The sequence below is a fragment of the Aegilops tauschii genome, chromosome 6 (genome assembly GCF_002575655.3).
Source record: "Aegilops tauschii subsp. strangulata cultivar AL8/78 chromosome 6, Aet v6.0, whole genome shotgun sequence".
In the NCBI taxonomy this organism is placed as follows: domain Eukaryota; kingdom Viridiplantae; phylum Streptophyta; class Magnoliopsida; order Poales; family Poaceae; genus Aegilops; species Aegilops tauschii.
The window spans coordinates 190497369-190511553 of record NC_053040.3 but is presented as its reverse complement, the minus strand read 5'-3'; the positions used below and the strand labels follow the sequence as shown (position 1 = coordinate 190511553).

General features: G+C 48.5%; 1 long non-coding RNA gene across 1 annotated transcript; it reads left to right on the top strand.

The window, feature by feature from the left end:
- The first annotated feature begins 10878 nt into the window (after positions 1-10878).
- Positions 10879-13239, top strand: LOC120966357 (uncharacterized). The gene is made up of 2 exons (XR_005759874.2): positions 10879-11480; positions 12158-13239. It is a non-coding gene; the product is annotated as an uncharacterized lncRNA (long non-coding RNA).
- The last annotated feature ends 946 nt before the right edge of the window (positions 13240-14185 follow it).

Genomic DNA, 14185 nt, shown 5'->3' with positions numbered 1-14185 from the left:
ATTCTGGTTCTGGTTGCATTCTCTAGCACGGTGTCCTGGTTGACCACACCTGAAGCACAAACCATTATTGGGAGTGGGAGCAGGAGCTCGGGGTGGTGGTGCTGGCAGCCTTGGCTGCCTAGTTGGAGGAGTAGGCAGACGAGGTGCAGCATAGGTCTGCCTTGGGGCAGGTGCAGTTGGCTGGTACATGCTGTTGGGAATCCATATCTTACGCTTCTGCGAGGGCGGGCCCGAAGATGAGCCCGTGTCACGGTTGCGCCTGTGAGAGCTCTGGTATTCCTGCAGACCAGTTTCGACATTGATGGCCTTGTTCACCAAGGTGGTGAAATCAATAAAGTCATGCACTAGAAGTGCGAGCTTGATGTCAGCTTGAAGGCCATCACAGAACTTCTCCTGTCTACGTGCATCAGTTGCAATGTCCTCTTCAGCATAGCGAGACAAGTCCAGAAACTCCCGCTGATAAGCTTCAACAGTTTTGTTGCCTTGGGTGAGGTTGCGGAACTCGCGCTTCTTCCGGTCCATGACTCCCTGAGGAATGAAGCGGGCACGGAAAGGAGCTTGGAAGTCTGGCCAGGTGATGATTGTTCCAGGTGGCAGAGTACGCCTGTGGTTGTCCCACCATTGAGCTGCGGGTCCCTTCAGGAAGAAGGAAGCAAAGGTGACATAGCTGGAAGGGGCTACATCGGCAGACTCCATCTCATAGGTGATGTCACGGAGCCAGTCATCAGCATCCAGAGGCTAAGTTGAGCTGCGGTACACAGTTGGGTTGAGGCGCATGAAATCCTGCAGAGTTACTGGGGTTGGCTGCTGGTCCATATTGGGGCGAGGAAACTGAGCCATCATATTTTCCATGAATTGGCGGTTCAGTTCGAACTGTTGGATCATACCAGCCATGTACTCAGGTGGTGGTGGGGCATTGCCACCACTACCACGACCACCTGGTCTAACCATCCTGCTAATATATAACAGGGGTAGTTCAGCATTGAGAAATTTGCAAAGACAAGAATCATTCATGATGAAACATGCATAATGAAAGGAGTACGATAGCTGCTACATAGTAGTCGGCATAACTTACAAAAGGGGTCATGCATAGAGTTCAGTACACTGAGTTCAGTACATAGACTAAAACACCATAGGCGGCACACAGGCTCGTGGCGAATGCATCTAACACTAACAAGCAAGCCTACATCAGTCCCAAGAGGTACTGTGGAGGTAGGTGTAGCCTGAAAGCTAGTAGTGTCGCATCAGGAACTCCACGTCAGCAACCTGGGGTCCGCGAATACTCTGGTGCAGAACCTGACGCTTAGGTGGCAGAAGAGGACCAAGTGCGGGAGAGTAGCCTCCCACATCCGGCCAGCCGACACCCTGGGGCATCACAGTCCTGGCTGGGTAGATCGCAGAACGGGGCAGCTCTCTAGATCGGACAAAGGGGTGCAACAGCGTCAGAGCACGGTAAAGGTGCTGACGGGTGGTGTACAACTCGTGGCGAAGAGCTCGGTTAGCTCGATCCAGCCCATCAGCATGCAGAACCAGGTTCTGATGGTAGAAGGGCTCTCGGGTGACAGTGGAGTAGGCAGCAGTATAGTATCCCTCCGCACCAACATCAGATGCGATAGCAATGTGCCTGAAAGGGGAGGTGTCCAACTCCCGATACTCTCCACGAAGACGTGTCAGAGCAGCATAAGCAGCATCGTGGACATCCATATCGATGGTCACTCCAACACCATGGGTGGTGTGCAGCACAGTAGTGGAGTCATACTCCCGAGAGTAGAGGTGGACGATGGCACGATACTGCTCCTGGTTAAAGTCCTGGTACTCCTCGTAGACGGTGTGCTCTGGGTGCCCGCGATAACCTAGATAGGTCATCATCTCAGCTAGCACAGCAGGTGATCCCGAGGCACCAATGGCCGTCGTGTGGCGCACGACCTGCCTCGTGGGTTCCATCTGAAAGCAAAGATGTTTCAAAGGAGTCTAATGACAGTGTGGGAATTGTTCAAAATACTATTCTAAGAAATAACTATGGCTTATCCAACTTTGGGGTGAATGCGGTCACGGGAACCTAGTGTTAGAGTTAGTAAATTCGTTTAACCCGAGTAGAAGAGAGTTCAGAGTCCCAGAGTAAAGGTCGAGGAGTAAAAGATCCTAGTACCACCCAATGGCGACGTGGGCCCGTAAGACACACAGCCATGTTAGTAAAAGTTTTGTAATGTCTAGACTCGACTTCGGCCAAGGAGTGTGGAAGGGGAATTCCTACAGGCAGTCGGCTCTGATACCAACTTGTGACGCCCCCGATTCAATCATACACTAATCATGCACGCAAACGTGTACGATCAAGATCAGGGACTCACGGGAAGATATCACAACACAACTCTAAAACATAAATAAGTCATACAAGCATCATAATACAAGCCAGAGGCCTCGAGGGCTCGAATACAAGTGCTCGATCATAGACGAGTCAGCGGAAGCAACAATATCTAAGTACAGACATAAGTTAAACAAGTTTGCCTTAAGAAGGCTAGCACAAACTGGGATACAGATCGAAAGAGGCGCAGACCTCCTGCCTGGGATCCTCCTAACTACTCCTGGTCGTCGTCAGCGGGCTGCACGTAGTAGTAGGCACCTCCGACGTAGTAGGAGTCATTGTCGTCGGTGGCATCTGGCTCCTGGGCTCCAGCATCTGGTTGCGACAACCAGGTAGAAAGGAAAGGGGGAAAAGAGGGAGAAAAGCAACCGTGAGTACTCATCCAAAGTACTCGCAAGCAAGGAGCTACACTACATAGGCATGGTTATATGTGTAAAGGGCCATATCGGTGGACTAAACTACAGAATGCCAGAATAAGGGGGGATAGCTAGTCCTGTCGAAGACTACGCTTCTGGCAGCCTCCATCTTGCAGCATGTAGAAGAGAGTAGATTGAAGTCCTCCAAGTAGCATCGCATAGCATAATCCTACCCGGCGATCCCCTCCTCGTCGCCCTGTTAGAGAGCGATCACCGGGTAGTATCTGGCACTTGGAAGGGTGTGTTTTATTAAGTATCTTGTTCTAGTTGTCATAAGGTCAAGGTACAACTCCGGGTCGTCCTTTTACCGAGGGACACGGCTATTCGAATAGATAAACTTCCCTGCAAGGGTGCACCACATAACCCAACACGCTCGATCCCATTTACCGGACACACTTTTCTGGGTCATGCCTGGCCTCGGAAGATCAACACGTCGCAGCCCCACCTAGGCACAACAGAGAGGTCAGCACGCCGGACAAAATCCTATGGCGTAGGGGTCTGGGCCCATCGCCCATTGCACACCTGCATGTTGCGAACGCGGCCGAAAGCAGACCTAGCCTAGTAGGCGTTCCAGTCCAATCCAGCGCGCGCCGCTCAGTCGCTGACATCACGAAGGCTTCGGCTAATACCACGACGTCGAGTGCCCATAACTATTCCCGCATAGTTGGTTAGTGCGTATAGACCAAATGGCCAGACTATACTAAGCATGTAGGACTGCAGGTAAAGGTAACAACAGTAGTAGCAAGGACAGGCTATGCATCAGGATAGGATTAACGGAAAGCAGTAACATGCTACACTACTCTAATGCAAGCAGTATAGAGAAGAATAGGCGATATCTGGTGATCAAGGGGGGGCTTGCCTGATTGCTCTGGCAAGGAGGAGGGGTCGTCAACAGCGTAGTCGGTCGGGGCACCAGCAGCGGCGTCGGTCTCGTAGTCTACCGGAGAGAAGAGGGGGAAGAAACAATGAATACAATGCAAACAGATGCATAACGATGCATGACATGAGAAAGCGTGAGGCTAGGTGTGCCCAAACGCGGTACTAGGTGATACCGGCGAAGGGGGGAAACATCCGGGAAAGTATTCCCGATGTTTCGCGTTTTCGGACAGATGGACCGGAGGTGAAATGTTGCAGGTTCTAGGGACGTGTGGTGAACGAACGAGCTGCGTATCCGGATTCATCTCGTCGTTCTGAGCAACTTTCGTGTAGAAAGTATTTTCATCCTAGTTACGGATTATTTTATATGATTTTCTAAAGATTTAATTATTTTCTGGAATTACTTAAATTAACAGAAAAGGAATATGACGTCAGCATGACGTATGAGTGATGTCAGCAGTCAACAATCTGGTTGACTGGTCAAAACTAACACAGGGGACCCACCTGTCATAGACAGTGGGTTAAACAGAGTTCAAACTAATCTAAATTTAGTTAGTAAAACTACTGGGCCCACCTGTCAGTGTCTAATTAACTAAACTAATTAGTTTTAATTATTAAAATATTTTTGTTAGGGGATTAAGCGGTGGGGCCCGCACGTCAGTGGCTGGGGCCTGCCCAGTCAGCACAGTTGACCAGGTCAACTAGTCAACAGGGGACCAGGGGCCCCACTAGCAGTGACACATGGGGTGGCCCCAGGTGTGCCACATCGGCGGCCGGCACTGGAGTTGCGCCGGCGAGCTCTCCGCGACGGCGAGTTCGCCGGAGAGGCTCGGATCTTCCCTACAGAGCGCCAAATCACGCGTTTCCACCTGCGTTCGAACGCTGACGCTGCCGCGCGTCGAGTGGTGCCACTGGACCGACCAGAGATGGCCAGAACAGGGAGCTGCAAGGTCGCCGGCGTCGGTGGTCTACGGTAGCTCAGCGAAAACGAAGAACTAGCACGTGCATAAACAATCTAAAGCGCCAGGCCGCACCACTGGAGTGCCCCGAGCACGATGGTGTGCTCGGACGGCCATGGCATCGAAGGAAGCAACGACGATGAGCGGCACGGCGGAGCTGCGTTCGGTCGTCCACGACGGCGACGTTATGCGCAGCAGAACGAGGGGGAGGCAGGGGGAGGACGTGTGGTGCTCACCGTGCGGGCGCAAGGAGGCCCCGTGAGTGAACGGGAGCGCAGAGGGAGGCCGCGGTCGACGGGAATCACCGGCGGCCGAGGCAGAAGGGGACGAGGTGGATCCGGCGTTGTGGTGCCTCCCGGCTCCAATGGCGGGCACTGGTCGACGTGGAGGACGACGACGGACGCCTACGGCATGTCGGGGGTGCAGGGCGATGACGGTGGCCGCGGGGACGACAGAGAACGGCGGCGAGCACGCTCGGGCAGTGGGGAGAGAGGGAGCGGCGTGGATCTGAGGGGAGAGGGAGAGGCGCAAGAACGGAGGGCGAGAGTGGGGGCGAGTGGGAGGCGGGATCGAGGAGGTGGGGGCGTGGCGGCCTTATCCTCTCCTCGACGCCGGCGAGGGAGGTCCGGTGGCGACGCGCCCCTGTTCCGAACCGGGTCAGGGGAACAGGGAAGGGAGACGAGGCAGGGGGCTGGGCCGGCGGTTGGCCAGCTGGGCCAGGTGGGCCGGTCTGGCTTGTGAGCTGAACCGCCTGGTCCAGTGAGGGGGGGTTCTTTTTCTTTTCTTTTCTTTATTTTTCTTTTCTGTTTTATTTCACTTTAAAATACTTAGGCACTTTCTAAAAAATGTTTTCTCCACAATAATTACCAGTGCAATATTTGGCACCCACCGAACATTTTTGTTTTGACTTTTGAAAACTTTGGGTGTTTGTCACTAATTCATTTTTTTGAATTTGAAATGTTTTGAACTAACACTTGATTAGCAACAGTAACAGAGATGACATGGCATCATCAGGAGAGTTTTACTGTAGCCTAATTATCCGGGTGTTACATCTATAAGTGTTGAATGAGGTAGGTACTAATAAGTTCGTGAAATTTAAAAAATGTAAGTACATGTCTGAGTGAATTTGCGTCGCCGCCAAAAAATTAGCAAAATTTGCTAATGTTGTGGAAGATTGACATAATTTTTTTATCGATTTATTTACTTTATTAAATTGACTATGAGTTTAGAGTGTATTTATATACTATATTTATATCCATTTTATCATCTTAACTACTGGCTGCTCTTGGAATTCACATGGATTGACTTAAGGTGAAGGTGCTAAATGATGATAGTAAGTCTTGAATGCCAAATACATCTTAAGGTGTAGTTTTAATTTTTTATGCTCCCTCCACTTTTTCGGCCTTGGGACTGGTGTTGGCAGTGTTAGGCCCCCTACCCATATTATTGTTCAACAAACTTAAGAATAAATTAGAGCATTTGTGATTAGCAATAGTTTAAATATTTTCAAAAGACAAATGAAGATATGGTAATTGGTATGAAAACAGGTCTGATTGCATTCTACAATGTCCCGATGCTCCCACTATTGGTTTGCTCTAAATAATAAGCATGCAGAAGCAGATATCACATAATATAGATTGTCGATGGTTTGTAGCAATGAACTATTTCCACCAAATGTCGATTCATGTTTACTTTGGCACTGTTGGAGACCATATTCGTACTTCCATATCATGTTAGCATAGTGAAGTCAATTTGTCCTTTTGGGATAGTTTACAATGCACTAAATTTCTATATATGCAATTCTTATGTAATAGGCTAGTCTGCTCAGCTAGTGAAAGAAGTGTCATCTGAAAGTGTGTTATTTGTTTATACCATTAGAATATTTATACTAAATCAACGACAATATGGAACGGAGGAAGTATGTTCTTGACCACATCATCCTCATTGCTATCTTCATCATTTACCATTACTTGCAGTCCATCCCTTTTTGTGACTCTTGAGAAGGCTACATATAGTTGTCCATGTGTGAAAACTTGTTTAGATAGATGTAGTTCTACCTTGTTTAGAGATTGCCCCTGGCCTTTGTTGATAGTCATAGGAAAGCAAACCGATATAGGATAGTGTCTCCTTTCTAGAACGAACGGCCGTACAGATTCGGTTGGTGACATGACTATTCTTGGAATATATACCATATACCCTACATGTGTTCCTGTTATTATCTATGCTTTGATGAATTTTGTTCGAAGTTGAAATTGTCATCCTTGCACAATTCCATAATCCATCACTTTGGTTGATATTACGCAGGAGCATCACAGGTATTCCAACTTTTAATTTGAGCTCGTGATTTAGGATTCCGGGAAACAATAATCTATTCAGTAATTGTGCTGGATATAACATTTCCGTCTCTATATTTATGGTTGTTGCTTTGCATACTGTGTTGCAGTTTAAGTAAGTTTTGTCTTCACATTGTAGCCGATCCATTATATACTCATTTATATCGCGAACTGTTTTCGTTCCTCAGACATAATATTGCTCTTCTAAGAAATATCGCTTTCGATACTACCACTGTTGCAAATTTTGATATGCTTTCCACGATTATTATTTTTATCATTTCCTTTCTTTAGTGGTATGCCACATTGTATTTTTACCATCTCCCCACCTTCTGATGTTGTATTTTTTCCAGCACTAATATTCAGAATCCGCTCTGCGAATTTTGATACCTGTCGCGGGATATCCGCAGCCACCTATGGGACCGGGTGTCCCCTTGCTGGTTCGGCGGGGGACATCGCGTTGCACAAAGAGCAGACCAGCGCACGGCAGATAGAACACAAGCAATTTACCCAAGTTCGGGCCGCCGCGAGGCGTAAGACCCTACTCCTGCTTTGGTGGATTGATGGTGGAAATGAACGTGGTGGTGCGTGGTACACTTGCCCGGCAAGGCATGCCTCAGGGCTACCGTGACCACAAGCGTATGGTGGCTTGGGTTTTGTCAAGCTTCCAAACCTCTAACCCCCTCCTACGATTGCCATGGGCCTCCTTTTATAGATTAAGGGGTCACCACATTGGTAAAACAGTCATTACCCACTGATATGATAGCAGACAGAGCTATCATAACTAACCGTGTGGGCTGACAGGGTGCATTAAATGCACCGCTCAGTGTCACATCACTAGCTGCCTGGCAAGGCCTGCCGGGCTTATCTTGTCAACTCTGCATCTGTTCTCTTGACACGTCGCTGGACGGGTGTCACCTGTGGGTTTCTTCTGTAGGAGATGGCTGCCATGTGGCAAATGCTGCCACTTAATCACCTTGCGCCTTGACACCACACTGATTGACGACGTGGGTCGTACTTGCGCGATTGGCGGGGTGGTTCAGGCCCCGTAAGCCCCAGCAGGCGCTGTCGGGGAGTCTTGGTTGCTTGCTTCTATTGGTGGCCTGGCCCCTTGTCGGGCTCGCCTGCCCGGCGAGGGAGCCCTTCTCTTGTTGATATCCTGTTCCTTTGGCTCGATCTCGATCTCTCTGAGTTGCATGCTGGTTCTTCAAGTCTCTTAGGCCTTCTACCTCTGACTTAAGCTGGTGTTCCAATCTTGATCTTGTGCCTGTGCACAGTTGGGCAACATACCCGGGGTCTGTTGCACCGACAAAAGGCCCCGGGCCTGCCCCGATCACGCTGCGGAGCATCAGTGGGGTAGGGCCTAATAAGTGCACATGCCAGGCTGCTGAAGGAGTTGGCCCCTTTGAAGTTTTCCGTTGCTGCTGTGGCAGTCTTGATTCCGGAGTGGTTTCCAATTTCTCCGTGCGCGGTGCAAAGCCAATAGTGGTGGGGCCGCGGCTGTGATGGCCCGTGAATGACTTTAACGCACGGGGTAGAAACCGCCAAACTACTCTTCCCATAGCGCGCTCTTATCCTTAGCCACGTATGCCGCATGCATAGAGCGGGGTAGGTAATGGAGGCGCGTGGTGCGGAAGTGCATCTTGAAGTGGGTCTGTCCGCCTTGAATTGGCGGAGGAGGGCGGTGGTTGCCTGTTGATGGAGCAGCTGCCCTTCCCCGCCTGGCCTCTAAAAGGAGGGGCGGAGGAGGGCGAAGTCATCCACCCCTGCATCCCTCTCTTCCTTCTTTCCTGGTTCTCTGCTTCTTCTGGTAATGCTGAAGGGAAGGGCCCGGGGTCAGCCCCCGGGCTTCTCCTTGGGGTCTCCCTTGGATCTGAGAGGAAGGTTCAGGCGGCGCGGCGTTGAGGCCGGGAGTGGCAGTCCCGGTGCATCTGTCGCCGTGTCTCCCGTAGCCTTGACCTTAGTGAGAGGGGATGCGGTCGACACCATGTCGCGGCTTGAGGCGGACACGGCGCGTGGTAGCCGACCGTTCCTTGTTCTTTTTCTTCGGCTGGCGTCGGTGTAGCGATCCGACCTCAGAAGGTCAAATCTCTGTGCATAAGTGTCATCCCTGGATCAATAATGCTGACACACACAGTACTCGAAGGATTTATAACAGAGTAGCAATCACACACTTATTACATCGAATGTCTCAAAAGAGAACTTATTACAATAAATATGGCTTAAGGCCATCTAAATAAGATAACAGCGGAAGGCTTGGAAGACAAAGTGAGTCCATCAACTCAAACAGCATAGCTGAGTGCACGACAATGACCTAGCGCACCTTACTCTTCGTCTGAAAAGTCTGTAACATGATATGTTGCAGCCCGAAACGGGTCAGCACATGGAATATGCTGGCAATGTAACACAGTAGAGCAATGAACAGAATAAAAGCTATCACTACATGCATATTTGGCTGGTGAAGGCTCTATGGTTACAATGTTTTGCGAAAAGCCAATTTTTTCCTACAACAAAGGAATATAATTTGTTTAACTATCATGGTAGTTGTTAAACATTGAGAAGGTTCCTCCAACTCAATCCCAATTAAGCAGTATTAATAACCCAACAAATTAATTTAGAGTGATAAGATCAATATGATAATCCAAGAACCAGATACTCAAGACGTCCATAACCGGGGACACGGCTAATCATGATTAGTTTGTACACTCTGCAGAGGTTTGCGCACTTTTTCCCACAAGTCTCGATCTCCTCCGTTGGATTTCTCGCACTACATGGTGTTTGAGAAACGGATGACCGAGACACAGTCTTTCAGAAACATTAGCTCTAACCCTGGGTAGACAGTACCAACCTACATCCCCTACATCTGCTAGCCTACCACTGGAAGAGATCATGCAACTTACTTGACTATGCTAGAGCCCATAATAACTTGTGGCTGCACACGGAAGTTTCTAGCATGAATAATCTTATGATCCCTTTGAGCCTGGGTGGCGAGCCATAGGATGATCACACGGGTACTCCGGGATATCCTAGGAAAACACTGGATTCTCCAGGTGCGCGCAACCAATCCACCCAGATGTGTATTTAAGTAGCCACCTTAAGTTAACCATTAATTAACAATCTCACATCTGTCATGGATACACTCAAACCCAATCCACGTCTACGAGCATAGCATGGCAATATAAGCATAGCGTAGAAGTAACTTCCAAGGGTTTGATAATAAAGGGCAATAGGATCTACCTCATAATCTACTTCCCAAACCCACATGTTAAGTGATCCTACTCATGCAATGATTTAGGGGTGAAACTAATGCGTAAAAATTGGGTATGAAAAGAGTATGATCAAGGTGTTACTTGCCTTGCTAACGATCTGCAAACCCTAGAGACTCGTAGTAGCACACTTCGCACTCCGGGATTCTATCGCAAACAAACAATAGCATACATAAGCAATCAAGCAAAGATGCACAGGTAAAACTCAAATAAGAAGATCAAATCTGAAAGTCCAACTGAAAAGATTCGATCTGCAAAAAGAATCAATCGAATAGTAGCTACGGAACTGAAACTACGGTCAAAAGAACCCCAAATTCAAATTTGCTTGAAACCAAATTTTAAATTGTCAAAACCTTGTTCAAGTTGATTAAACAGAAAGAGGGGTTCGAGACGAAGATTTTGGCGTTGGTTTCACTGGATTTGGACAAACGGTTTAGAAACGGCGAGGGTTTGAAGATCAGGGGTTAATTTGCGATAAAATAATCGCGGATAGGTCCCTGGTCGAAAATCTCTCGCTAGTAATAAAGCACGGGTTGAGTCTGGCGTGTTCACCGTCGCGCTATTTTTACAGAGAAGTCCCTGTAGTTTTTGACAACGAACCCGCGGTCCGTTTTTGAGTGGATAGATCTAGAAACGATTCGTTTTGTCAGAAAAACCCCTGTGATTCGGAATATTCAACCCGCAGTGTCTTATCCGCTCCCTTCCCTCCAGATTCTGTACAGTACGCCGCCGGCCGCCGTTCTTCTCCGCCCGTCCGCCGCCGTGGCCGATCCGGGAGACGGTGCTGGACAGCGTGGCGGCGTACCACCACCAGCAGCGGATGCGCCGCAGGTTCCGCAAGAGCCTCTCCTGCCCGCTACACAAGGCTCACCGGCGGTGCAGCGGGATTTTGCTCGACCGCAACCCCAAATCCCCTCCTACCCGACCTAGCGCCGCCACCCACCAGAGCCCATCCTCTCCTCGGCTGGATGCCCATCGGCGCAACCTGGCCAGATGCAGCACGCGCACGAGCATCCACTTGGTCGCCTCGAGCCGGGCAAGGAAGTTGGGCACAACGAGCGGCTCATGGAGGCCTTGGTCGTCGGGGATGGGGCAGAGCACATGCGGAGGCCGGACTCGCGCCCCAGCACCTCCACAACAAGTGTGCGTCGCGAGCGATCTTCGGTGAGGCCGTGGCGACGGGGAGTACCTGGTGGCGCTTAATGCGACGACACCGCTAAGTAACTGCGTCCACTGATGCTGGCTTGGCATCTTCCACTCTGCTGTCGAAGGTGAGTGCGGCAGCTCGACCGGGTCAGGAGGATTCCATGAAATTTGGTAGTATAAGCAATTAATAGAGTGAATTTGCTCTGTCAACCGGGTCAGCCCCAGCTCGATCCTGATTTGATTTAGCAAGTGTTCAAGTGGCACGTTACCATCACTAGCTTGCCCGAGACCCTACAGTGAGTTTGCGATCCCTCCAATTTGCACTGCAATTCGACATCGCCATGAGCAGCCTTGGTTTTGTGCCTGTGCCATGCGACTGTAGGTCCTTTTTGGTCTAACTCTGAAATACATTAGTACGTCAAGTTAGCCAAGGACGAGGTTGAATTTTCGTTGGCTCTAGATTTGCTGTAGCGTGTTGGCATTGCTACTTTACCCATAACACATGGTCAATCGAGTTTCATTGGTATTGTGAGCCTGGGAGCACACATGCACTCTGTTTACTGGCCGTTGAATAGGAGCTGCCTTTGCACGTCATGTGGTTCAGATTGAAGGAAAATTGGGCTAGACTTTTCTGCTTATGTTAATTGATGGAGCTAAATGTATCGCCTAGCGAAAGATTAGCATATAATAGACAAACGGGGTAGGGTTTCTCACCCATTTTGTGTAGGTAAGGTTTGTAATTTGGAATGCCGGGCAAGTTCTCAAGTAGTGACACCCTGAAGTTTCATTCTAATTTCATCAGGTGGTTTGGTGCATGACGAGATTTTTCATAGTAATCATAACATTTCCTTTCCGATGAGAGTATAAGCTGAAACTAGACACATCCCCATCAGGTAAATTGATTCATGTTCTTACTTCATGTCCAGACAGCAAGATGAAACTTAATATTTTGTAGTCTGGAGTTTTGCAGATACTTTTGCTAGTGTATTTGTTGGATCTTGAATTTCATATATTTTCATATTTGTCTTACACATGTTAAAGAACCGGATCCAGAACATTGCCAAGGGAAAGCCCAAAGTCTTCTTGTGAAACTAGATTAATTGTACAAGATTGAATGGGACCAAACATTATACATGATAATCGTTTCTTTGAAGTTTGAAGGTGGCGCGTGAAGTCTTTTAAATTATATATTCATTTAATTCAGTTGGAGAGGAATACATTCTGTTAAAAATTAACATGATATTTTAGTATGATTGGTCCTTTTGGAGTACACTCATAGCACAAAATAATTATTTGGTGGCCTCATACATGTTTGTTGCGCCTACCCTTTGCAGCACAGCAGCGACAACATGCTTGGCCATGTCTTAATTTCGGTGTCTGAGAGCACAAAATTGCATGACTTTCAGATGATCAGAGACATAGTAGGGTCTCTATACTGAAGTTATTATGAGTCAACCTAATATTTTGTTCTGTTTATTGCAAATAGAACCAGAAGCCGAGATGCAAATACGCAATTAAACATAGAATCTTTATGTGGTGTGAACAAGATGAACAACATGAGAAAATGGAGCGGGAATCGGAATCGAATGGAAAACAGAGTTAACGGCTCAGATCAGCGACATGAACTCCTCAATTTTCCCTATTATATTAGCCCAAGGATGGAGTATCTTTATCCTGCTCTTGCCAATGGGATACGAAAGGCGCTCTTCCATCCAATTCCTCGACCCGGTCAACCCAAGTACATTGTGAATGGTGCTTGATTGTAGCGAAGCGTCATTGAATTAAATGTATTTACGAGTTATAAATGTTATTACTAATCTTATAGAGTTGGAATGTTATTAAGAGAATTTCAATTTGACAAGTGAAAGATCTTGATTGGTGCTTTAAGCTTTTCTTTGACAAGCAAGTGCTCCCTTCATTTTTATTTACTCTGCATATTAGTTTTGGTCAAAGTCAAATTTTATAAATTTTAACAAAGTTTATAAAAAAATAGTAACATATACAATAACAAATCAACACCACTAGATTCATTATTGAATATACTTTCACATGATATAGATTTGTTATTGTAAATGTTCATATTTTTTTATAAACTTGGTCAAATTTTATAAAGTTTGACTTTAGTCAAATCTAATATGCAAAGTAAATAAAAACAAAGGGAGTACATCAATACTTTTTTTCCCGTTGCAACGCACGGGCCTTTTTGCTAGTAAAATAAAAAAGAAAAGACTAACGAACGAACGTTCGCTGTCTGAACCTAACCGGCGAACAACGTTCGTTAAAACGAACGAATGGAAGAACGTATTATATAACTTAACCGAACGAAAACCGATCTAAAATAATAAACCGTGAAACTAAAAAAACCGGGGTTAACCGAAGAAAAACCGACCGGTCAACGGGCGGGGTCAACGGCGGTGGTTCCGGCGAGATCCGGCGCGACGGCAGCATCGGCGACGGCACGGGTGGCGCGGGGCTGCGGGGTGGGGTGGCTGCGGCGGCGGAGCAGCGGCGACGACGGCGGTTCGGCAGCGGCGGCGGGAGGCGAAGCGGGCGGCGGCGGCTTCGGCTTGGGGTCCCGGGGGGGCCCTGAGCTCGGCTTTTAAGGGGGAGGGGAGGCGGCGGCTTGCAGGAGGGGGCACGCCCTCGGGGGGCGTGTCTGAGGCGGACACGGCCGCCGGCGGCGGCGGGGCGGACTCCCGCCGCGGGGAAGGCGGCGGCGCGCGCGGTTGGGCCGGCTCGGCTGGGCCTTCGGCCCAGTCAGGCGAAGAGTTTTTTTTAAGATTCCGCCGAGAAAATCCTAAATAAATAAAACTAAAAATCTAAAAATGCC